Below are 8,607 nucleotides of genomic sequence, written 5' to 3'. Positions count from 1 at the left end.
TAGGTCAAAACGCACAGAGGTGTAGTGTGCCAAGGCAATTTGATCGCATGGGCGTAGCTTCGTTTCCTGGAGGGCTACGACGAGCGGACGGTGCAAGCGGAGCAGCAACTTCAAGTCCTCTCGGTTGGAGCGAATGCTGCGAATATTCCAGTGAATAAGTGCCATCGTAAGAAAAGGAAGATGAAAGAAGGGGTCACCTCGAAGGCCGCAGAGGGCCTGGCTTCGAGCGAGCACTGCCGCCGCTATCAGTAGGCGGACAGTCATCGTCCATTGGGTCTATAGGTTCATCGGCCATCTTGGGAGGATGGCCGGGAGGGGGAGCTTCCTCCGCCGGTGAACGGCCAGATGTTCGGCTACCAGCGGTGCGGCCAGGCGGAACGGATGACGGCCTGGGGCGGCAACCGCTGGGTGGCGCAGGAGAAGAAATGCGCCGTGGCGGAGAAGGAGAACTGTGCTTCCTATGAGCCTTCTTGGAAGGACGTTTGGTGGAAGTACCGGTCGAAGGCTGGGAGGTCGAGGTACGGAGGAAGTCTGCACGGGATGGTTCCTTCTTTAAGGCCCGTGCATCGGACTTCTGGGTCTTCGTCTTAGCAGAAGCTGATGAAGGGGCTGGTGTCTGTGGGGTGATGGGAGGAAGAGGAGACGTCGACCGCGCGATCTTAGCACTGGCCGAGCGGACGACCGTGGTGCTGAAGGTCAGATCGCATGTCTGGGTTGCCACCTCCCGGGTAGTCCGAGGAGAGGCGAGGACAGTACTGTATTTCCCCGCTGGGAGCAGCGTGGGCTTCCTACTAGCCAATAGCTTGCGAGCAGCCGAGGTGGACACTTTCTCTTTGACCCGAATTTCTTGGATACAGCGTTCTTCCTTATAGACAGGACAGTCGCGGGAGGATGCGGCATGGTCACCCTGACAGTTCACACAACGAGGAGACGGAGGTGGACAGTCACCCTCATGGGCATCCCTGCCACAAGTGACACATTTAGCCGCATTGGAACAAGACTGTCGAGTGTGATTGAAACGCTGACACTGGTAGCAGCGCGTAGGTGTCGGGACATAGGGGCGAACAGAAATAACCTCGTAGCCTGCCTTGATGCGCGATGGCAGCTTAACACTATCGAAGGTCAAGAAAAGTGTCCGGGTCGGTACAAGGTCATTGTTGACCTTTTTCATGACCCTATGGACAGCCGTCACGCCCTGTTCAGCGAGGAAAGATTGAATCTCCTCGTCAGTCAATCCGTCGAGGGAGCTAGTATAGACTACACCACGAGACGAATTCAAAGTTCGGTGGGCCTCCACCCGGACAGGGAACGTGTACAGGAGTGTGGCCCGAAGCAGTTTTTGTGCCTGAAAGGCGCTCTCAGTTTCTAGTAATAAGGTACCGTTACGCAACCTGTTACAAGATTTGACAGATCCGGCTATGGCATCTACGCCCTTCTGGATAACGAGAGGGTTGACAGAGGAAAAATCCTTTCCGTCCTCAGATCGAGAAACGACGAGGAACTGTGGGGCAGGCGGTAGGACTTTTGTCACTGGTGGCTGGTCACGTTTCCGTTTTTGGGCAGAAGTCGAGAGAGATGGAGTGAAATCCACTGCGGAGGAATCCCCCATGATTGCCAGCGTCTCCGATGGCGCGCTCCTTCCTTGTGGGGACCCTCTCAGAGGGCACTCCCGCCTTAGGTGAATGTTTACACCTCAGGTCACACCTCCCGAGAAACAGACGGAGGGACCAATCGGCATGGTCAGAAGGTATCAGCTCAGGCAATCACCCCTCCCCGGGCCTGGCCTTTACCAGGGGGTACGCGCGTGCCTTGCATGTCTACACAGGGCGGGAAATTACGCGTTACCCCGTCAACGGCTACGCGTGCGAACGCGTGGGTCGGCCTTCAGGCACGCACAGGGAGGAAGGAAGAAGAGGAAAAAGAAGAGAAAGAGGGAGAAAGAGGACAGACTGTCTCAAATGCCGAGGCGGAGACCAGAGAAGGCAAGGAGAAGAAGGCAATGAGAAGGCAAGGAGAAGAAGGCAAGGAGAAGGCAAGGAGAAGAAGGCAAAGAGGAGGCAAGGAGAAGAAGGCAATGAGGAGGCAAGGAGAAGAAGGCAATGAGGAGGCAAGGAGAAGAAGTCAAGGGAAAGAGTAAGGAAGACAGTGAGGTGGAGAAGAACAAAGAAAGGAACCAACCAAAGGAAGGAAGAAACGAGAAGTGAAAAACCAAAAAGACCACAATTATAAGTCGTGGAACCGTCCGTCTCCGGACGCAGGCGGTAACTACCCCCGTGAGGGGGATGGACTCCTTTTAGTCGCCTCTTACGACAGGCAGGAATATCTCGGGCCTATTCTAATCCCCGGACCCGCAGGGGGCGAAGAAACGGTTGAACGCGTGCGGGCAAGTTTCACGCGTAGCCCGCGGAAAATTGGCTCATGCCACAACTGGAGACCGACAGCGCCGACTTCACCTTTCAACAGGATGGTGCTCCACCGCACTTCCGTCATGATGTTCGGAATTTCTTAAACAGGAGATTGGAAAACCGATGGATTGGTCGTGGTGGAGATCATGATCAGCAATTCATGTCATGGCCTCAACGCTCTCCAGACTTAACCCCATGCGATTTCTTTCTGTGGGGTTATGTGAAAGATTCAGTGTTTAAACCTCGTCTACCAAGAAACGTGCCAGAACTGCGAGCTCGCATCAACGATGCTTTCGAACTCATTGATGGGGACATGCTGCGCCGAGTGTGGGAGGAACTTGATTATCGGCTTGATGTCTGCCGAATCACTAAAGGGGCACATATCGAACATTTGTGAATGCCTAAAAAAACTTTTTGAGTTTTTGTATGTGTGTGCAAAGCATTGTGAAAATATCTCAAATAATAAAGTTATTGTAGAGCTGTGAAATCGCTTCAATCATTTGTAATAACCCTGTATGTTTAGTCGTTAATCCATATAAAATAAGCACCTAGTCTACAGACTCTGCGATTTACTACAAGAACCTTAAAGTAATTGCTTTACATTTCTTCGTTTAACTGAGTAAATCTACCTTTTACTTTTGGTTCATGTATGGCACCTGCGTATACAAGGGCTATTCGGAAGTGAGGAACGATCGGTCGCGAAATGGAAACCACTGTGAAAATCTGATGAGGCTTTACACAGACGTTTTGGGCAGTGTTTCTGGTATGTCCGTCGATCGCATCAAGACGCTCTTTTCAGTCGTCAGCGCACTGTAAGCGAAGAAAGGGGCCTGGAACAACGATGCCTCCCGCCAAGTAGGAGGGCCCGCGGAGAGGCTTCGCCTTAGTGAATGCAACCCACCTGACACAACTGCCACGCACTTCCTTCTTCATGGTAATTCTCAATCGCACTCTGCAGTGGCAGTGAAGATGCTCCTCCACCGTTTTCGATGGGAAGTGTTCGGTCACCCTCAACACAGCCCTTACTGCCTTGTCCTGAGTAACATCTCTATTAACATGAAACGCGGATACGAAGACAACACTTGGGCGCAGGCTACGCGCTATAGAACAACGTGGAGAATTATCGAAAAGCACACGCGGTTGCCTTCTATGGCGATGGTTTTGGATATTTGGTATAACGCGCCGAAAAATGTCTGTCCGAGCGACGACTTTGTAGAGAATTACCTGTAAGGTGTACCTAATTGTGCAAAGAAAACAGTTTTCATTGTGGTTTCCATTTCGCGACCGATCGTTCTTTACTTTCTGATCAACCTTTTTATATTTAAATCAAGAATATACCACAGACAAAAGTATATCATTGCAGAATTAACAATTACGTTAAATAATTCTCCTTGTTTTCTGCATGTATTTCTTATTTTTCATGACAAATTGCGTTCGCCACTCCAAAAACAAGCGTGAATCAATGACTGACAATTCAAGAAATATATCTGCTCTGGCTATAATAAAAGTTCAAATGGTTCAAATGGCTCTGAGCACTATGGGACTTAACAGCTGTGGTCATCAGTCCCCTAGAACTTAGAACTACTTAAACCTAACTAACCTAAGGACATCACACACATCCATGCCCGAGGCAGGATTCGAACCTGCGACCGTTGCAGTCGCGCGGTTCCAGACTGCGCGCCTAGAACCGCGAGACCACCGCGGCTGCCTATAATAAAAGTCCTTTGGTCTTATTTGAGCTATAGATTCCTTTCATTTGTCTTAACTCACAACTTCTCCATCATTTTGAGACTAATAGTATGTAGTGTTCTAAAGCCCCGTGCCGATCGGCAATGACATGTGGATCAGATTGCTCAAACGTTAGAGCAGTCACCTCTGTGAGAAACAGCTTCAACCAACGATCACTATTATCTTATCACGAACTCTCACAGTTTTTATGATGTACTCAGTCCTTGTGCTAAAGGGTTAAATTTGCAAGTCCTCCCTAGACAGACGCTATCTTTTCTTTTATGATGGTTATTTTATATTAAGGTGTTGTGTTGTTTTATGATACATTAAGGACATTAATACGGACTAAATTTTGTAGCCGGAAGCTTCCACAAACGTCAATACATGTGACCTTCATCAGTAGTGGCATCTCTGAAAAATTTATCCAAGATGGTGACTCTTTCTGGGAGGGGGGGTGGGGGCGTCCCCCCATCTCCTCTTTCTGGGGTGAAGATATGACGGCAATGTCACAGATAAATTGATATGCAAATTTATTAAACTAATTAATCAAATTAATTAAATTCAAAATGGTGGAAAATGTAAAAATGGGGGAAAACTGAAAATTTTGGACTTCCAAGAACTGAAAACATGGGACTTCCAAATTCTGGAGCCTTAGTTCACTGTCGGACTTCCCACGTCCCCTCGAACCACTTGTGAATCCCCACTGCCTCACTTGTGAATTGGCAGGAAAAAGACTCAATCTGTGCTGAGCTTCTGGAGAGCAAGGTACTGTCTTTATTTATTTATTTATTTTGGTGGGAAACGTGTTCTTCATTGTGTTATCATGCTGCTGGATTGTTCTACAGCTGCCTCCACACTCTACCTGGCCCCTGACCTCCACTTTCCGCCCCCCTCCCTCCCATACTCTCCACTTCTTCCTGATTACAGAGTGTCTGTTCGCCACAACGTTTCCAACCGGCTCCTCTAACCCAAATATCGCTACCAGAGGATGCTTGAAACTAGCCTAAGCCGCCGTCCTCCCCCCCCCCCCCCCTTTTGTGAATTAGCCGGAAAAAGGATGGAGTGATAGGTACTATCTTTCTTTTCGTCACAATGTGTTCTACTGACGAGACGTTGGTGTTGGACAGAGAGGAGTTTAATGTGTATTACCAGTAATTATACAGCTGGGTACTGTGTCCTCAGGCTCTTACACGATGAATGGATGAACGTAATAAAGGGAGAGTTTAGGGGGATTACTTATCAGCAGGTAATGGTCATGCAGCAGGATGCACTGAAGATGGATTTCAAGCTCATAGAAACTACTACCTGTACTGGAGCTGTTACTGTATCGGAAATGGCCGGTCGATCTACAGTGCAGGAGACGACTTGGCGCGCCCACCGCCATCACTTTTTACTGACCGCGTTTGAGTCTCGCTGTTTGACGTCAAAGTTCCTTACAAACGCCTCCCGCTGCGATGGTGCATGCGCTACTCGACAAACACCCTGCAGCCACGGTGTTCGACATTCAAGTAAAAGATGCTCTTTATTTGCTCTCTATTTCTCGACAACATTGTCCTATTCCCCTGCCCCCAAGAGGTAAACTTAATGTAATAGGTTGGTTGGTTGGCCGGACGGTGTGGCCGAGCGGTTCTAGGTGCTTCAGTCTGGAACCGCGCGACCGGTACGGTCGCAGGTTCGAATCCTGCCTCGGGCATGGGTGTGTTTGATTTCCTTAGGTTAGTTAGGTTTAAGTAGTTCTAAGTTCTAGGCGACTGATGGCCTCAGATGTTAAGTCCCATAGTGCTCAGAGCCATTTGAACCATTTGAATAGGTTTGTTGGTCGATTCGGGGGAGGGGACCAAACAGCAAGGTCACCGGCCCCACCGGATTAGGGAAGGATGTGGAAGGAAGTCGGCTGTGCTCTTTCACAGAAACCATTCCGGCATTTTCCTGACGCGATTTAAGGAAATCACAGAAAACTTGAATCAGGATGGCCGGACGCTGGTTTGAACCGTCGTCCTCCCGAATGCGAGTCTAGTGTGCTAACCACTGCGCCACCTCACCTTTGTATACTGATGAACTTTACGAAGATACATGGTGACAAGTGAGAGGACAGCAGACTATCACTGAAGTGTAGGAAGAGTTACCTGCTACCGATCTACAAGTGTATAACCAGTGACTAACTTACACACAGGAACTTGGTAAGAACGGATAGGGCACAAAACTATCAGTGATATGTAGGAAGGCTAATACGTGCCACCGCAACTGATGGAAAATGCTTCATGCTCTAATTACACATCCAAATAGTCATGAAAATACCACCACCCATAAACAACCGGTAGTAATCATATATATATATATATATATATATATATATATATAGAGAGAGAGAGAGAGAGAGAGAGAGAGAGAGAGGGGGGGGGGGAGAGAGGGAGAGAGCATTGTAATAACGGAACTACCGCCAAAACCTATCCCAAGATATCGCACGAGGAGAGAGTGGTGCACATGTGTTCATCTCGATGTACTAATCAGCTTAGAACCAGTTTACCTCCCCTCCTACCTCCCCTCAACCTTCGATCTCCTAACCCACTCCCCTCGTACGTAGAGATACCGGTTTTCCAGACCTGTTTTATCCCATCGCTGATGGTACACAAAGACATCCGTCTTATGGCAGTGATACGCTGTTTCCGGTCTGCAAAAATGAGTCACAGATTGACAAACAACTCAAGATCAGGACGCTTCCTCCAGGCCGTTAATCGTATTTCTCGGAAAGACTGCCCTTCTGCTTGTGGGTAGGAGTTCCGTTCCTGCATCAGCGGGTTTGACAACTGCTAGATGACTATTGGTGCATGTGGACTTGCTGTAGTACGTCTCCCCAAAGCATTCCACCCCTTACTCAATGGGATTTAAGTCGGGCTAATCAACGGGACAGTCCACTAGTCGAATATCCTCGTGTTACGAGAACCCCTCCACCTACGCTGTTCGATGGGAAATACCTGACGAAGAACTGAGTTATCAACAATGGCAAGCTTTCAATCGTTCTGGATGTTCTGGCACTATCTGAAAGTGGTCCTCAGTTAAATGAAATCGGGCTCATGTAGAAAAACCATTGACATGGTACCTCCTACGTAAATGAGTCTCGTGGGTATTTGTACTACTCATCTCACTGCGCGCCGGTCTGCCCACTGCCCGCGACGGGTAGGGAGTAGTGACCCTCATCATGCATTCAGTTATAACCCGTCATCGCTCACGTTTATTCTACCACATCATGTAATCTGTGCGAAAGCTGTCTGGTTGAGGTGTTCAGACGCTCCACTGTACCGAGTAACAGCTTTTCATGTGCGTCTATGTGTTACTGTATACTGTGTAAGGGTGAGATTCCGCTCACACACACACACACACACACACACACACACACAAACACACACTCACACTTTTATTGTAGGATGATGGCGCTGGAAGATCTGCATTCCTGCTGTACACATGGTGGTGAATGAATAGACGCTGGAGGAATTTCACGCACTTCATTTGCTCCTCGTGGAATAACAAACTGCGTGTCTCCCTAAAATGTTGCCGTTCTTAACAGCTCAACTGCTGTAATGTCATTTGATTTATTTATAAAAAAGAGTCTGAATAAACACGAAGCCTATTCTCCACTGTGATTCTTATGAGTGTTACAACGAATACTGTGCCGACAGACCTCACCTCACATCGTGTAAAGGGTGTAGTCTTAAGCTTTCAAGAGAAATACTGTGGTGAAAACGTCGCAAACAGTTGATACAGTACTAAAATCAATTATATTTGCAGCTAAATAAGGGTAAACTCACTCTTGTGCTACTAACTAATTCTTGCTACAAGTAATACTCAACCGAAAACATTGAATCTTGCTTTGACTATAGTACGAAATAAGCACGTAACACCATCCAGCCGTCCTTTAAACATATATTCAGCAAGCAAATTCCACACACTTCGCCAGTAACGTAATGCTGGTATAACTGACACTGAGCGAACATTCCGGAGTGGATAGACATGTTACCTCGTGAATAGTTCCAGTGCGCCTTTTTAGGAAAAGGAAAGAAATAAAAACAATACAACGTACACGTTAAGCTCGGTGTGCCCACTCACTTGGAAAGACGAAACGAACAACAAATGGAGTATCGCTCTGTCGATTTTCAAGTTAAAACTATACGTGGTTTTATAAATGTCGATATTAAATATTGTGCCGTGGTGGGATATTATTTCCTATGATTCATTAAGAAACTACGGTCTTCCTCTACCACTGCACGTTGAATGGGATCACACTAATCGCCTATTCAGCACTCTGTGGGAAGAGCAGGATCATGCCGCCACAAAGCAGGAGCCACATGGTGTAAGGTCGTAATAGTCATCCATCCTTCCGAATTTATAATGTGATGACATGTACAACAGGTTTATAGATGATGCAGAGTGATGCTCGATGGAGAATAGTCACGTACAACAGATGCTGTGCTATATG

Source organism: Schistocerca cancellata, chromosome 1 (assembly GCF_023864275.1).
Source record: "Schistocerca cancellata isolate TAMUIC-IGC-003103 chromosome 1, iqSchCanc2.1, whole genome shotgun sequence".
Classification (NCBI taxonomy): Eukaryota; Metazoa; Arthropoda; class Insecta; order Orthoptera; family Acrididae; genus Schistocerca; species Schistocerca cancellata.
This window is presented reverse-complemented; position numbering follows the sequence as displayed.